The following is an 18,377-nucleotide window of genomic DNA, read 5'->3' on the forward strand; positions in this document are numbered from 1 at the left end:
GCTCGGCTTGTTGTTTTTTTTGTACAGCCCACCAGCAGCACTGAGCCATATTCCAGACATGGTCTTATGAGGGAAGTGTAGACTGTCAGTAGCCCATATCTTGTCATGACAGTGAGATAGTGTGGTCACTTTAAGGCTTTCTTTACAACCTTCTGAATGTGCACATCTCCACTGAGCTTTGAGTCCATGCAGGTAAAAGCCCAGATATTTTGTTGACTGGACAACAGGCACCACCTGTCCTCGCAGCATTAAATGAGGAGGTTGCAAAGCATATTCACAGTGTGGTTGATTTCTGCCCATTCAACAGCATCTTGAAGCTTTTGTGCTTCCTGGTGCATTGAACACAGCATCTCAGGTGGCCATGTAGAGCAGAAAGAGGTATGGGGAAACAACTCCCCCTTGTGGCACCTCTGATGTGACATCAATCCAGGAGCTGTGGGTGCCATTAGCCACCACTTTGTTTCCTGCCGCAGATATACGTAACTGTACGGCTGTCAAGGCTGGGCAGAGTTTTAGGTCCAAGATGTTCTACATTAGGATGGTGTGATCCACACGATCAAATGCCTTGGACATGTCGGCCAGGAGAACTCTAATCATTGGTTCAGACTCAGGTGTAGAGAGCAGGTGTGTGTTGCTCTGACCAGTCCTGATGTTGTGCTGCGTAAAGGAAGATATAGTGATTTTTACAGAGAGAGAGAGAGTGAGTTGTGGGCACAAACTTCTTCATGATGAGCCTTTGTTAATTTTTTCCTGCACAGAATATTAGGGAAATAGGTTGCCACTCAGAAATTGCGCCGGGGTTTGAGCTTTTAGGAATGGGGCATACATTTGACTGTTTCGGCATCGGGAAAAAGCCCTTGTTGGTATGCAGTGGGGCAAGATCCTCTGCATGCTCTGTTAGTAGCCAGTTTGGAATGACATCTGTCCCACTTTGTCAGACAGACGTTCATTAATGCTTAATGTGATTTTGTTCAGTGTCAAAATTCTGTTATTTATTCTACTTCTGGTGGATATTTCAGGTTTGCTCACTGGAAGGAAACAGCAGAGGCCTGACGACACTGAATGTCCCTGCCGACATGAGGATTTGTTCTCAACCATGTTTATGTTACTATTCTTGTTGTCTTTGAGTTTTTTTCTTTCTGAATTGCTTGTAGAGACTTTAGATTTTTTGATTAGGACATTCTTGCCTTATTAATGTGTTTTATACGATAGGCTACATGTGTTTGCCACTTCAAATGTTCCAAAGACTATGTGGTTTTTAATGATTCTACAGTTTTTATATAATGCATTCCTTTCATGTTTTCTGTCCATGCCTTTATATTATGACCTTAAAGTTGGTAGACTTAAGTAACTTCATATTCAAGGCTGAGACATTTGCTAACTGCAAACTAACTGTATTTTGTACTCCTTTTGGTAACCCTTTCTTTTACAGTCCCCTAATTACTGTGTATTTACTGTGTAATTACAAGGTAAAAGAAAGAAATTACAAGGTAACTAACACTGGTAAAATGATGGTAACTACAGAGTAAATACTAACTAATTGCCTTGAAATATCTCAACTATTACTAAAGAACAACACTGCATTAATGGGTAATTACTACCGTCATTATGAAGGTAACTACAGTAAAATAAAAACGCAATTACAATGTAAAAGGAGAGAAATTACATCCCATTTACCTGGTAGTATAATCCAATATCTCACCTGTCCATCGTGTTACTAAGTTATTGAGCTGTTTTGGCTGGTAATAACTTTGCTCATTCATTTATCATGCATGATTTTATTTAGTACTTACCTGGCAAATATGCCATCAGAGTCGTCTTGTTAATTAAACCTTCTGTAGTGTTACCAGGTAAAACCTGTATATTTACCAAGCAAATAAGATGAAAGTGTGCTGTAAAAGAAAGCGTGGCTTCTTTCCACAGTATTACCAGTTTATTACTATGTAATTAAGCCAAGACTGTTCAGTTTTACACATTTTCGTTTCTCAACATTACCATGTATTTTCTGTAGCATTACTAGGTAAAACACATCTATTTACCAAGTAAATAAGATGAAAGTGTGCTGTAAAAGAAAGCGTGGCTTCTTACCAGTTTATTACTATGTAATTAAACCAAGACTGTTCAGTTTTACATATTTTTGTTTCTCAACTTTACCATGTATTTTCTATAGTGTTACCAGGTAAAACACATCTATTTACCAAGCAAATAAGATGAAAGTGTGCTGTAAAAGAAAGCGTGGCTTCTTACCAGTTTATTACTATGTAATTAAACCAAGACTGTTCAGTTTTACACATTTTCGTTTCTCAACATTACCATGTATTTTCTATAGTGTTACCAGGTAAAACACATCTATTTACCAAGCAAATAAGATGAAACTGTGCTGTAAAAGAAAGCGTGGCTTCTTTCCACAGTATTACCAGTTTATTACTATGTAATTAAACCAAGACTGTTCAGTTTTACATATTTTCGTTTCTCAACATTACCATGTATTTTCTGTAGCATTACTAGGTAAAACACATCTATTTACCAAGTAAATAAGATGAAAGTGTGCTGTAAAAGAAAGCGTGGCTTCTTACCAGTTTATTACTATGTAATTAAACCAAGACTGTTCAGTTTTACATATTTTTGTTTCTCAACTTTACCATGTATTTTCTGTAGCATTACTAGGTAAAACACATACCAAGTAAATAAGATGAAACTGTGCTGTAAAAGAAAGCGTGGCTTCTTTCCACAGTATTACCAGTTTATTACTATGTAATTAAACCAAGACTGTTCAGTTTTACACATTTTCGTTTCTCAACATTACCATGTATTTTCTGTAGTATTACTAGGAAAAACACATCTATTTACCAAGTAAATAAGATGAAAGTGTGCTGTAAAAGAAAGCGTGGCTTCTTTCCACAGTATTACCAGTTTATTACTATTTATTTAAACCAAGACTGTTCAGTTTTACATATTTTGCGTTCTCAACATTACCATGTCAGTTCGGATCATCTTCGGTACAGTAAGAGAACCAAATGCAAAACATAAATTTGATTGTTTATTAGGAATTTTTCTAAACCAAATGTACATGTTTTAGTCAAATGTAATTATTTTACTCACCTACTAATGTTATGTTGTACATTGTCCCTGATACAAATAAACGTATTAAACAAAACTAAACCATTATACAAAATATTAAAGAAGAGAGAAAAGAATAGGCCTAGGCCTACTGTTCTAAAGTGCTGCCTAATAAGTTAAATAAATTATTCTCAAATTAACAAAATACGGTATATAAAATAAGCTTTACAATGAATTAAATATTCACAAATAAACAAAATATATAAAACATGATTTAAAAAAAAAACTTCTCACACAACTTTTGACGGACCGACCATAGGGCAATGTGGGCAAATGCCACAACGGCTGCCTGACGATGCTCTTGGCACATTTGCAGCAGATCCACAGGTGCTGGAGCCCGTGCGCAACACGGCCAGAGAGAGAGAGAGAAAGAGAGAGAGACGGACAGACAGAGGGACAGGCAGACAGACAAACACAGAGAGAGGAGCCACCGCCCCGCCCCCACCCCTCCTACAAGCAGGAAGGCATGCTGGTGTAGACTACTCTGAGGAGAAAATAAAGGACAACATTGCTTTAGATAAAATAAAACAGATTTATTATTGAGTGAGAACGGTTCCTATCATTGTAATGGCAAGAACACATGCTTGAGCTTTACACATGTCCTAAGATTTTCAGCCAATATATATATATATCAGTGGAGGCTGGTCCATAGAGTCAGAGGAGGTTGGTCCTCCTCTATTTTTGAGAGACAAGAGGAAGATCAACATATTTTTAATAAAGAGTAACTGGTTGAAATAAACCATGACCAAATCATTTATAATATATTTTTTAATCTCTTTTATGGAAGAGAATCCACTAAATCCACTTAAAACAGCTCAACAGCGTCGCCTGCAGGCGGAGGAGACAGAGCAGTCTGTGTGAGGAGCAGGGAGCAGGAAGGTGGGGGCTTAGAGGAGGACGGAGGGCTTCTGTCCTCCTCTAGACGCCTCGGGGCGGGATCTCCTTCCATTCACTCAATGCATTTAGGATTTTTTCATGCTGATCTGTGATTGGCTAAGACACGTAAAATGACGCGCTAAGGGAGGACGTCCTCCCTTACCAATCAGCAACCAGAACACAAGATTGACATCAGGTTGGTCCAATCACAGTTCTCCAACCCCCCTTGGTTACTGTTGCTATGTGTGCCAAACTTTCAGTCCGAGCCCTGCTGCTCATGCTGCATCTAGCACAAGAAATACGGAGTTTTCAGCGATATTGGTGTCGATTTGAAAGGAAATATCAGCAGATTTCTGGATAAACTGTTCAGAGATATCAGAGAGAAGCAGTCAGAAGGATTGTTCATAGTTTTCAGTTACGTGACCTGGGCAGCTGGAGGGTAAACAAAGACACAACCGGACTTTTTTTTTTTTCTTTCTCCGCCGTATGTCAGCTCAGGTAAAAGCCAAATATGTAGGCTATGTAATTTGAGTGGAACACTTTGCTTTGTTATTAATAATTACAGATTTTCATGGTTTTTGTTTTTCCTTTTTGAATCAGAGGGTGTGAAATAAATCCCCACTGTGGCATTTACAGGTGTTGAACACTGGCCTGCTTTTTTTTTTTTTTTTTTTTACATCCCACATGATAAAGGCTCTGTCTTTTTCATTAGGCCTGTGCTAATCTGAAAACAGTAAGATTGAATAAAATGATCTTGTTTTTAAGAAATCTTGTAAGACATTGTTTTACTGTTTAATTTTCATTGAATATAAGAAAGTAAGTAATTAGTCAACTAGTATAAAATAACATGACGCCGTGGACTGGTGTTCCTCCTGTCCTCCCCTATTTTTTCAGTCACCAGCCGCCACTGATATATATATATATAATATTATTAGCCTACCTTTTGCAGCAGGTAACGCACACGCACATGCACGCACATGCACACACATGCACACACACACACACACACACACACACACACACACACACACACACACCTGTTGCTGGGCTGTCTCTGTTCCTCTGTTTTTGTACTCTGCTGCCTGGTTGTTCTTTTGGGCTCAAGCGAACATGGACGGCCCAATCCGACCAGACGCGCTGGTTCGTGCAGAGAAAAAAAAAAACGCCTGATGTCGTCGCTACAATTCAAATAGTTACCTTGGTTACCTGGCTGTTAGCCAATAAAACACGGAGGAGGAGTCTCCGCTTCCACAACACTTCTCTCTGATTGGTCGTGGCGTCGTGCCTGTGTTGCATTCACTGTGACTGGGAAATTACAAAACTACCATCTCACTTCTGTTTAACTCCGTCTGAGAAAACATCCGGGGCTGAATAAGAAATGTTCGGGGCTAGAGCCAGGAATGCCCAGGCCAGGCGACGCCACTACATGTATTTGTATTGAACCGTTTCGGTACGGGGCGTTCGGTTCGGTACAACGCTGAGCACGGGTGAGAAGTTGTGTGTGTTTACAGTCCGACTGCAGCTACATGTGCAGCCCGTTTGCGTCGTGGCTAATGCTACCGCTAGCAAGAAAACAGAGGCTTGAGGACCCCCCTGCTTGTAGGCACAGTCTGCCTGTCCCTTTGTCTGTCTGTCCGTCTCTCTCTCTCTCTCTCTCTCTGGCTGTGTTGCAAAAGTTGTGTGAGAATTTTTTTTTTAATCATGTTTTATATATTTTGTTTATTTGTGAATATTTTATTCATTGTAAGGCTTATTTATACCGTATTTTGTTAATTTGAGAATAATTTATTTGACTTATTAGTCAGCACTTTAGGCCTATTCTTTTCTCTTTTTTTATATTTTGTATAATGGTTTGATAAGTTTATTTGTATCAGGGACAATGTACAACATAACATTAGTCGGTGAGTAAAATAATTACATTTGACCAAAACCTGTACATTTGGTTGAAAAAAATTCCTAATAAACAACAATCAAATTTGCATTTGGTTATCTTACTGTACCGAAAATTAACCGAACCGAGACCTCAAAACCGAGGTACGTATCGAACTGTGATTTTTGTGTATTGTTACTGAAAAGTCTTGGTTTAATTACACAGTAAGAAACTGGTAATACTATGGAAAGAAGCCACACTTTCTTTTACAGCACAGTTTCATCTTATTTACTTGGAAAATAGTCATGTTTTACCTGGTAACACTATAGAAAATACATGGTAATGTTGAGGATGGAAAATGTGTAAAACTGAAGAGTCTTGGTTCAATTACACAGTAAGAGACTGGTAATACTGTGGAAAGAGGCCACACTTTCTTTTACAGCACACTTTCATCTTACTTACTTGGTAAATAGACATGTTTTACCTGGTAACACTACAGAAAATAAATGGTTATGTTGAGAAACGAAAATATGTAAAACTGAACAGTCTTGGTTTAATTACATAGTAATAAACTGGTAATACTGTGGAAAGAAGCCACGCTTTCTTTTACAGCACAGTTTCATCTTATTTACTTGGAAAATAGTCATGTTTTACCTGGTAACACTACAGAAAATACATGGTAATGTTGAGAATGGAAAATATGTAAAACTGAACAGTACTGGTTTAATTACATAGTAAGAAACTGGTAATACTGTGGAAAGAGGCCACACTTTCTTTTACAGCACAGTTTCATCTTATTTACTTGTAAATAGATGTGTTTTACCTAGTAATGCTACAGAAAATACATGGTAAAGTTGAGAAACAAAAATATGTAAAACTGAACAGTCTTGGTTTAATTCCATAGTAATAAACTGGTAAGAAGCCACGCTTTCTTTTACAGCACACTTTCATCTTATTTACTTGGTAAATAGATGTGTTTTACCTAGTAATGCTACAGAAAATACATGGTAATGTTGAGAAACGAAAATATGTAAAACTGAACAGTCTTGGTTTAATTACATAGTAATAAACTGGTAATACTGTGGAAAGAAGCCACGCTTTCTTTTACAGCACAGTTTCATCTTATTTACTTGGAAAATAGTCATGTTTTACCTGGTAACACTACAGAAAATACATGGTAATGTTGAGAATGGAAAATATGTAAAACTGAACAGTACTGGTTTAATTACATAGTAAGAAACTGGTAATACTGTGGAAAGAGGCCACACTTTCTTTTACAGCACAGTTTCATCTTATTTACTTGTAAATAGATGTGTTTTACCTAGTAATGCTACAGAAAATACATGGTAAAGTTGAGAAACAAAAATATGTAAAACTGAACAGTCTTGGTTTAATTCCATAGTAATAAACTGGTAAGAAGCCACGCTTTCTTTTACAGCACACTTTCATCTTATTTACTTGGTAAATAGATGTGTTTTACCTAGTAATGCTACAGAAAATACATGGTAATGTTGAGAAACGAAAATATGTAAAACTGAACAGTCTTGGTTTAATTACATAGTAATAAACTGGTAATACTGTGGAAAGAAGCCACGCTTTCTTTTACAGCACAGTTTCATCTTATTTGCTTGGTAAATAGATGTGTTTTACCTGGTAACACTATAGAAAATACATGGTAATGTTGTGAAACGAAAATTTGTAAAACTGAACAGTCTTGGTTTAATTACATAGTAATAAACTGGTAAGAAGCCACGCTTTCTTTTACAGCACACTTTCATCTTATTTACTTGGTAAATAGATGTGTTTTACCTAGTAATGCTACAGAAAATACATGGTAATGTTGAGAAACGAAAATGTGTAAAACTGAACAGTCTTGGCTTAATTACATAGTAATAAACTGGTAATACTGTGGAAAGAAGCCACGCTTTCTTTTACAGCACACTTTCATCTTATTTGCTTGGTAAATAGATGTGTTTTACCTGGTAACACTATAGAAAATACATGGTAATGTTGTGAAACGAAAATGTGCAAAACTGAACAATCTTGGTTTAATTACATAGTAATAAACTGGTAAGAAGCCACGCTTTCTTTTACAGCACACTTTCATCTTATTTACTTGGTAAATAGATGTGTTTTACCTAGTAATGCTACAGAAAATACATGGTAATGTTGAGAAACGAAAATGTGTAAAACTGAACAGTCTTGGCTTAATTACATAGTAATAAACTGGTAATACTGTGGAAAGAAGCCACGCTTTCTTTTACAGCACACTTTCATCTTATTTGCTTGGTAAATATACAGGTTTTACCTGGTAACACTACAGAAGGTTTAATTAACAAGACGACTCTGATGGCATATTTGCCAGGTAAGTACTAAATAAAATCATGCATGATAAATGAATGAGCAAAGTTATTACCAGCCAAAACAGCTCAATAACTTAGTAACACGATGGACAGGTGAGATATTGGATTATACTACCAGGTAAATGGGATGTAATTTCTCTCCTTTTACATTGTAATTGCGTTATTATTTTACTGTTGTTACCTTCATAATGACGGTAGTAATTACCCATTAATGCAGTGTTGTTCTTTAGTAATAGTTGAGATATTTCAAGGCAATTAGTTAGTATTTACTCTGTAGTTACCATCATTTTACCAGTGTTAGTTACCTTGTAATTTCTTTCTATTACCTTGTATTTACACAGTAAATACACAGTAATTAGGGGACTGTAAAAGAAAGGGTTACCCTACTTTTTATTGTTTTAATTCTTAAAAGTATTCTGAAACAAATCTAAAGGTAAAAATGTTTTTGGTATAGTATAGTGTATGCTACAACTTAACAGGTTTCTCTTTTGAGTGGAAAGCGCTGCATGTAGCAGAAGCAAATCCTGCACTGTATGTCTCTAATACTTCACCTTCTATCAACAAGAGACCAATGTAGTAACGTATGTACCAATGTAATAATATGATGATGTATGTTGAATAGAAAAAATATTAATCAGCAATAAATATGAGTGCATACTGTACTATTGCATACTGAATGTGGATCATTCAATCATGACATATCCATGAAAATGATCTGTCAATTGATTTCACTCAGTTATATCAGTGTAGAAGCTTTATCGTCATCATATTAACAGACAGTGCATTAACATGACAAAATTCAAGGTTCTAGTTCAGGTCAGTGCAATAAAAGAAACACAACTATTAAAATAAACTATAATGAAATTAGGACACATGAAAACACATAATATAAATAATAGTTTAAAAGATGGTGTGAGTGTGGGGAATGGGGGGGTATTGCACATGGGGAGTGGCAGCAGAATATCACACATGAATTTGCGTCTGTGTCATGACTGCATACATCAGTCACCAGGAAGTGATCTGATAAATATGAGGTGATCTTTCCTGGCAGCACTCCCAGGCTGCTTCAACATGGCCTCATATGAACTGTACTATAGTTAACCTGTTCATCCATGCCTTGATTAATCATCTTCTGAATGCACTGCAAGTGATAAATGGAGCGCTGTTTTATCATGGCTTAATTTCGAGTCATCAATATTCAAGAAAGAAAGAAAAAAAAGATATAGCTAAAACAGACAGTAATAACTAACATGGCTAGCGTGGGGGTTATGGAGTGTTAGGTACTGATAATGTGGGGCTAACAGAGTTGCGGAGTTCATGGCATGTTCATTTCACTCTCCACTGTCCTATCTCAGTAAAAGCAAAATGTCCCAGAAATAACCTAAATAACTTAAAAATAGCCTAAAGAAGGAGCCAACAGACAGAGTAGATGATGGTTAAATAGGAAAATTACTAGAGCAATGCATGTTTAAACATCTACAATCATTGAACCTGCGGGAGCCTGAATGCACTGTATTTGACTGAACATTGGGAATTCATGAAGTTGCAGTAATTAAAGACATTGCATGAATATTTACAATGTTCACAGATACGAATACCTCAAAGTAAAAATACGCCTACAGCAAATAAACTCGGTTGAAAATATATAGTACTTGCTTGACAGAAAAAAAATACCCTGAGTTTGAGACAAACTGTTTGTAAAAACGGGCTATACAAATAAAATTGCCTTGCCTTGCCTTGCCTTGCCCTGCAACTGAATAATGATGCAACGATTCAAAGTTTTAGTTCATCATCACTGTACTTCGGATCTTAGTAACAGTGTACAAATGTACAACTAATGTCTATTACTTTGTTCAGTTGCTGCGCCTGCTCTGTCAATGGGGAGGGGAGAAGGCAGGTGAGAGGTGGAGACTGAATAAGACAAAGGATTCAGTGTAGATCAGGCACCAGTGGAGACATGTATGTGTGGTGAAGAGGATCAGAAAAAATGTGAGTACACTAACTTCAATGCATGACATTTATGATCACCTACTACAGTAAATTAGGCAGCCGCAGTAGGACAAAACAACACTATAGACCTCTACATGTAGAGGTCTATAGTGTTGTTTCTCTCTGTTATGTTATTTGTATTTTTAGAACACGTTCTCAGTGTAGATACATATCCCTGAAACTGACCTGAAACTTAATCCTATCTGAATGTACACTCAAAATAACACCTCTGTTTTCTAACTGTGATTTGACTGTTTTCTGACTCTTCAGTCCGTGTTTTTATGAAGCGAAATCTTCAACATTTGTTTTAAATAGGCACTGACATACTGTATGAGGAAAGATGTGAATATTCTGATTTCATCTTAACTCTATGGATCTGGACATTAAAAAGTGTTTTAATTTTATCTTAACATAAATTGTTCGTCTATATGCAGCTGGTCCAGACATGCACTGTACATTTTACAGTGGAACGAGCTGACTTGTTGTGATAGTGGAGGTTCCTGAGTCACCTACTTAATCTTAACGAATACACAGCTTAATGAACAGTTGATTTTTCATATCTCGAAATGTCTACCATTAATAATTGATTAAATATTGTTCTTATATGTTCTTTAACTTTCAGTTTCTGTTCTTTAACATGGACGAGTTTGTTCATCTCAAATTAACTGAATGGGGTCTCAGTGAGTTGATAGAGACATTTAAAGGTAAGATTTTACAGTGTTTCTATGTTAATGTAGAAATGTCCAAGTATACTCTGTCTTCTGACTCGTGCAAAAATGTTGCAACTTTGTGCCACGGTAAAGTCTACTGTGTACTGGTTTCAGGAGTGTCAACAAATATTTTGTTGACTTTGGATACAACATTGAGCGTTAAATATTCTGTTTTTAGGGTGACTTTTTAACATCCGTCTGGGGACTACAGATGAAAAATAGCCTCTTGGCTAATTCTGGCGCATTTACAGTGATGTTATTAATGTGCACTGTCCCTGTTTTCAAATAAACTTATAAACAAATAAACAAGGCAAATGTTGTTCATGCAGTAAGATGATCAATATCACTGTCTGATCATAACCATATTATATAGTTACCAAGATTAGATAGATTTTAAAGATCAGGAACAAAAAGCATTGATTCAAGTGACAAATACTGTTCTCTGAGTTTGTCTGACATATTCTTACAGTTAAAATAAGCAGCTGTTCCTGCATCTGTTTCACTCCAGACCTGTGCAATAGGTTAAATGACTTGTTTTTGCATGACTGTTATTCATTTGAATATTTGTTGTTAATTACAGATCAAGGCATTGATGCAGAAAGTCTATACTGTCTTAATGATCAGGATATTGATAACCTGATCACACAAGTGGGACCAAGGTCAAAATTTAAGAAGAGGCTCAAATTGTTAAAGGCAATGTTCTGCACTGTAAAGGTACTTTCTACTAAATTTAACTTCATACTGTTACAGTTACAGCTGTTTACAGTCCTGATGACAGCCACAAATAAACTTGTGGCATTCACTAGAACTTTAAAAATACATCTATTTACTGCTATTGATAATGCAAATAATTAAGCAATTACTTTCTGTTTGTCACCAGGCAGAGCAACAGACCACACATCAGGAAACAGTCGTTTCTTCTCCTCATGTAAGTTGAATGCAGTTTATTATTACTTACTTACTTATCCCCATTACGCCGGATGGCGCATAGGGCAGCAACAAAGTCCCTCCACTTCTGTCTGTCTTTGGCCATCTTCTCGATGGCAGTTTATTATAGTTTGATGTTATTTAAGACATTTATTGTAATTGATCTAAATATTCACACTTTATCTGCTGTTTCAACAGAAGCGCGTAGAAGCAGCTGACTCTGCTCAGGTAAGAACAACAGAGTTTTACATGTATATAATGGTTTAACTTTTCTCTGTTCTCATGCATATGAATTTAAGGCAATGACGTATCCTGAGTTAGGAAGTCATGACTGAACATTGTCTCGCTTCATCATGTTGTTGAGGAAAATGCTGATAATGAATCATCATGATGAATGATGAATTCACTTTTTCTGGACTCTGCAGAGGTTTTTTCAGACTCATCCCAGATCTGATGGAGACACAAATTAAAGTATCACTGTTAATGTGTGTTCAGAGCTCTGTTAAAGGATGAAGCCTGTGTGAATGTAATGTCTAAATCAAACATTGTTCAGGTATTGCCCTCTACCAGTGGCACAAATAATACAGGTGAGACAGGAAAGAGAAAGTTGGATCTTCAGGGGGAGTCGAGCAGTTCAACAGAGGGATTAGATTTTATTTTCTGAATATTTACAAGTTACATTTTATCTTCTGTGCCAACAGAGGCGTGTTGAAGCAACTGACTCGTCTCAGGTAAGAACAACACATAGCTTTACAGGTATATAATGTTTCTGTTCTTATGCACTTGCAATGAAGTATCCTGAGTTAGGAAGTTATGACTGAACAATTGTCTCGCTGTGTTGTTGACTGAGGAAAACAATGAAAAAAAGAGATGAAAATAATCAGGCCTGATCTACTAAAGGTTTGCTTGTATAAAAACGTGTGCAAACTTGATGTCACCTGCAAAAAAATGAGCAAGTTGATCTACTAACCGGGTGCACTGAGGATTGCGTCTCAAACGGGCAAAAAAGCATACACGATGCATTTAGCGCGTTCATTTGCCTTGATGAATATGCAAATATTGGCATTTCGGCCAGAACGTGCAAAATATTGGGAGGAGTAGATGCAAATAGATGTATTTAGCGCACGCAATGTGATTTACCAAACCTGAAACAGATTGCGGTGGAAGTTTTTGCGTCTTTATACGTTTGAATGGCAAGTATTGTTTGGCACAACTTTTTTTCTTTTATTGATTTAAAGCAGAACTATGCAGGTCGGCCGGAAATAGCTCGCTCCTTCGTTGGTTTCTCTTTTTTTCCCTCTCCGGAGCTCCCCCACACAGTTCTGGTAGGCACATGTCACTGTCGTAAAAAAAAAAAAAAAAACTCGCCGCCGCCACCTCCTCCTCCTGTTGAAAACAGCTGTGATAACGTGATTTCAGCTCCAGAAACGTTTGTAATATCACGGGAAAAAGTCGCTAGATTTGTCGCTAGTCGCTTTTGACAAAAAAAGTCACCAAGAGGGGTTGGAAAGTCGCCAGATTTAGCGACAAAGTCGCCAAGTTGGCAACACTGGCTTCCTGTATGCATGTCACGTGGGCTTCTGCACGGCCACGCCCCTTTAGAGAGACCAGAGGCAGCCTGGAGTGTATTGATTCCTATGGGACAATTTAATGTGAACACCGATTATGATCGGGCCTTTCTCCCCACGGTCACTGAAGCAAATTTTGGACTCATTTTTCACAAGCCACATCTCTTCTGAACAGTTTGACACCAAAATGGTAATTTTCAGACGGAGAGATCCGGAGAAAATCCACTTTGTTCAAGACCTGTCTCTGTCTCTACGACACACTCTCGCGAGATTTGGCACAGATCTCCTAGGCAACGTCAAACAAACGGCCGCGAACTCCCGTGAAAATGATTTAAATTATTTTTGGCATGCTAAATATTACTGTTAGTAGTGTAAATATTTAATGTTATCATAAGAAAATATAAATATCTCACTTTCATCTACCTAAAAATTGTATAAATCCACACACACGTTCACAGACGAGGTGGGGTGACGGTTGGCCACGCCCACTTAGAGAGACAGGAAGTGTATACCATTTCATATCATTGGAGCAGCCGCTCATGGAGTATCTTTCCATTTATTGAATATCTTTGCTAACACGGAGCTAAGGCTAACACCGAGCTAACGCTATGCTAACACGGAGCTAACGCTAACGCTAATACAGCCACACACAGGCACAAAGACACAGACATACACACACAGGAATAAAGGTTCCAAAACGCGAAGGTGTGTGTGTGTGTGTCATGATGTATTACATTATCTTATAAAAGACCCATTGTGTGTGTATCTGTGTTAGCATTAGCTCCCTGTTAGCCACAAGCTGAACTTCATCAGTAAACATTTCATGTTTCCATGGTTTCCTCCGACTTTCCGAACTCAAACCAATCACGATTCGTGACATGCATGACGTCATATGCGTTCTTATCTCGTACTGCCGTAAGGCAGTTTCTCGCGATACTTCTATCCATTGACGAGATTTGTAACACCGAGACGGACGACTGATCTTGCAAGTGCGGTTTTCAGCCAGTGGGGGGGGTGAGCGCATTGGCCTAGACCCCATTCACTTCATAACAGGTCACTCAACCATCACAGTGACTCTGAGCCACAATAATTACAGCCGAAATCCTGCATAGTTCTGCTTTAATACCTGCCTGCCAGGGCAAAAGCTCTTATCTCTGCATTTCCTCACATCCGGGTCATTCAAGCAAACTGTAGCAGTTTTTGAGGTGTGTTAAAAGTCATTTAAGCACGTCTCTCCTTCTGTGCGCCCCTTTCCTCTCCTCCCTCTCCAGTAGCCTATGTGGCTGCTTAGCTCCAGGACCGGGACTGACGTCACCTCTGCCTTCACCCCGTCTTTGATCCCTCTGGTCAGTTGGGCCTGAGTGTCCCACCTGTGCTCTCTATTAATCCATTAGATCAAATTTCATGCGGCCATCCAGCTCTCTGTCCTGTCCACACTCTCCATGGCGGAAACGATTACCACGCACAAAACCCTAATTTAAATACTGTGGTTTGCGTGTGCTGTCATTTAGCGGGTTACTCTTATAGGCATACCCCTTTCCCACTGGTCAAAAAACCCGTTTAGACCCGCTAACAATCGGCTTTTGGTGGCAGTGGGAAAGGCGCACGGGTCAAACGACTCGGCAAGTGACGCGGGTTAAAATCGCCTTCAATCGGCTCAGCTCCGATCGGCTTGCAGTGGGAACGCCAGACCCGGGTCAACCCGCTAATTTACATGATGACGCTGAGCGTTACGTGACGCTATGTCATCGTGCCGGTCACGTCTCATATCACGTACCAAAACAAAGCTCTGCTCTCATTCCAGACTGGGATCAAAAGATCAAAGAACACTGACCAAAAACAAAAAACAAAAGAAAGCGACTGTGTGTTTAACTGACGTGTTGGGGGGCGACCGCCATTCCGAAGGACCGCCATTCCGACGGTCTGCCAGTCCGAAAATTCCCAAAGGTCCGTCATTTCGAACTTCCCGAGGGGCCGCCGTTCCGAATGTGTTTTATTTTGAAAATTGACCGGATTCTCTCGTGGTTTGACTTCCTGCCCGGCTTGACACGACGCGCCGCGGGGACAGCGCCCGACCGGCCCCTCCCCCTCCCCCTCCCCCTCCGCCTCCAAAGTTTCACCCAGGTGCGAGTCTGATGCATTACATCCATGGTCTGATGCAGCCGCGGCACTCCTGCTGAAAATAAATGTCCTTGCTCTGTGCTTTGGTTAGGTTTAGGCAATGTAGAAAGGAGTTGGTTAAGTTTAGTAAAAAGGTTAGGTAGAGGCCAATAAAATCGCAGTTAGTATCTCCCCCGGGAGTCGAACCCTGATCCACCGTGTCAAAAGCAGATGCTCTGACCACTACGCTACCACCACAATTAGGCTTGTTTACTCTGTGCCAAACCATTCAAGATTTTTTCAGGTTCGGAATGGCACCCTTTCTTTCAGGTTCGTAATGGCACCCTTTTCCCATAAATAATTAAGGGTCGGCATTCCGACAAATTAAAGTAAACGTTCGGAGTGGCGGCCCTTCGGAATGGCACCCTGGAACCGACGTGTTGTGCCGCAGACGTCCGTCACGGCCACGGCAGACTCGTTGTCCTCCGCGGTCCTGGTGCTCCGCAGCAGGTCAGCAGACGCCTCATCTGCCTCAGCGGACGGACACTCCGCGGCGGGCGGCTGTGGCATGACACGTGTTTCTTGCACCGCGGATGAGAGCGGGGCGACTGGTTTATGCTCTGTCTGATCCCTCAGCGGGGGGTCAGACTCGGCTCATTTTGGTCAATGGGAAAGGGGCCAAATGCTGATTGTTAGTGGGTCGACGCAGGTTTTTTAAACGCGGGTCGACCCGCTAACAATCGGCATTTGGCCCCTTTCCCATTGAACGACTTTAATCAGCTCGGCTCCGATCGGCTTGCAGTGGGAACGCCAGACCCGGGTCAACCCGCTAATTTACGTGGTAACGCTGAACGTTACGTGCCACCACGTCATCGCGCCGGTCGCGTCTCATATCACGTACCAAAACAAAGCTCTGCTCCACTCTGCTCTCATATGAGACTGGGATCAAAAGATCAAACAACACTGACGATTGAAAAACAAAAGAAGCGACAGTCTTAATATATAATAATATACTCGCTGTCCTCCGCGGTGCTCAGGTCAGCCAGACACCTCGTCTGCCTCGGCAGACTCACACTCTGCGGTGGGCGGCTGTGACATGACTGTGTGTGTTTCTTGCACCGCGGATAAGAGCGGGGCGACTGGTTTATGCTCTGTCTGATCCCCGTCCATTCTTTTTACAGTCTATGGATAGTACCTGACTGTGTGATATTAACCACACCTTATAATTTCTTAATGAAACAATGTTTTAGCGGTGAAATATTTATGATCATCCTCAGGTATTGCCCTCCACCAGTGGCACAAGTAATACAGGTGAGACAGGAAAGAGAACGTTGGATCTTCAGGCGGAGTCAAGCAGCTTTCAGTCACCAGCCAGTAAACGAAGATGCGACAAAAGACTGGGAGCATATGCAGGTAATTACTGTATAAACAATGTAAACATACAGCCATATGTAACTATTGAACATTTTCCTTATATATTACACATTCTCTGTACCTTGGCCACAGAAAATACTTTCTCCCTGGTTGGTCAGTGTCTCATCAGAACATGTCAAACAGTCAACAGCAGATGTAATGCCCTCAATTTACATCATAAAAGCAGACATCTATAACTTTTCAATCGGGACAGATTAATTTGGTGTCAAAGAGAGACAGGTACTTGAAGATGAAGATGAAATTACATTTATTGTGCACAAAAATAACTTTGGTGCTTAGGAGACCAGCTGAGTGAACTGAAGAAGATATACCCCACCCCCCGGACCTAGACAATGGTGGTGGTGGTAGCATGACGCCGCGTGATGAGGGATCTTCTTGGTTGAAGATCTAGATGAAGACGGTCTTGATGGAAGTGGTGCAGGGGTGGAGGTGGGCTGAGAGTTTTGCTGAAATGACAGCTGGATGACAGCAGAAAAAGATAGCACTTTTAAATATGACAGCTAATGACTGATTGGTAGAAGAGAGAGAGGATGGCAGACCGTGATTGGATGAATTAGGTGAAGAAAGGTGGAGTGAGAGGATGCGCTCGCTTAGCTCCATAACATGTTCTGGATGTTTTTCATGTTGTTATGGACACTTATGAATATAAACATTTATAAATATAAACAGTATAAACCAATTGACCTCATTGTGTTTAACTCTTTCGCGACCATTGACGAGTAAACTTGTCACAGCCTGCCGAACGTTCACGACCATTGATGAGTTAACTTGTCAAAACCGTTTTTTTTACAGATTACGATAACAGACACTCTGAGGTACCATGTGTGTGTGAATATGGTAGTCCTCTTATATGTAAAACTGTTTTAAACTAAAATCAAAACATAATGTTTTTTATAAACTGTGTGATCTTGGTTTTGTTTGAGTAATCGGTCTCCTTGAACGCTGCTCTGGGGACAGCGTGCAGCGCTGTGCGGCTGTCGGCTACTGTGTTGCGACTTTCTCACTGAATCTGGCGACTTTCCAAACCCTCTTGGCGACTTTTGACAAAAACGACCGACGACAAATATGGCGACTTTTTCCGGTGCTGTTACAAACGTTTCTGGTTTGGAGACTCGGATCTGAAAGCCCGTTATCACTGCTGTTTTCACGGTGCAGCGGAGCGGGCGCTGTGCAGTGGGTGCTGTGAGCCGGCCGCCCCCGCCCCGAAGCACCCACCGGCGGCCAGTCACACAGGAGTGTCACGGAGCTGCTGCGCTGCAGCCAGAGACCCACACTGCTGCACTCCACGCTGCCACACCCCCCAGATTTGCCTACAAATATATTTATTTAGCCGTAGAAATTATTTGGGAGACGCCACACTGCAAGTGCATTTTTCTCTGAAATTAGAGCGGGAGCTCCGTTTTTGGAGAAACCCAGCTCT

General features: G+C 39.9%; 1 pseudogene across 1 annotated transcript in view; it reads left to right on the forward strand.

The window, feature by feature from the left end:
• Positions 1–18,377, forward strand: part of LOC146982955 (nuclear GTPase SLIP-GC-like) — a 134,287-nt pseudogene that overhangs the window by 87,552 nt on the left and 28,358 nt on the right. The gene's annotated exons all lie outside the window — the stretch shown is intronic.

The sequence above is a fragment of the Trachurus japonicus genome, chromosome 8, assembly GCF_045865225.1.
Source record: "Trachurus japonicus isolate A0001 chromosome 8, Traja_1.0".
Classification (NCBI taxonomy): Eukaryota; Metazoa; Chordata; class Actinopteri; order Carangiformes; family Carangidae; genus Trachurus; species Trachurus japonicus.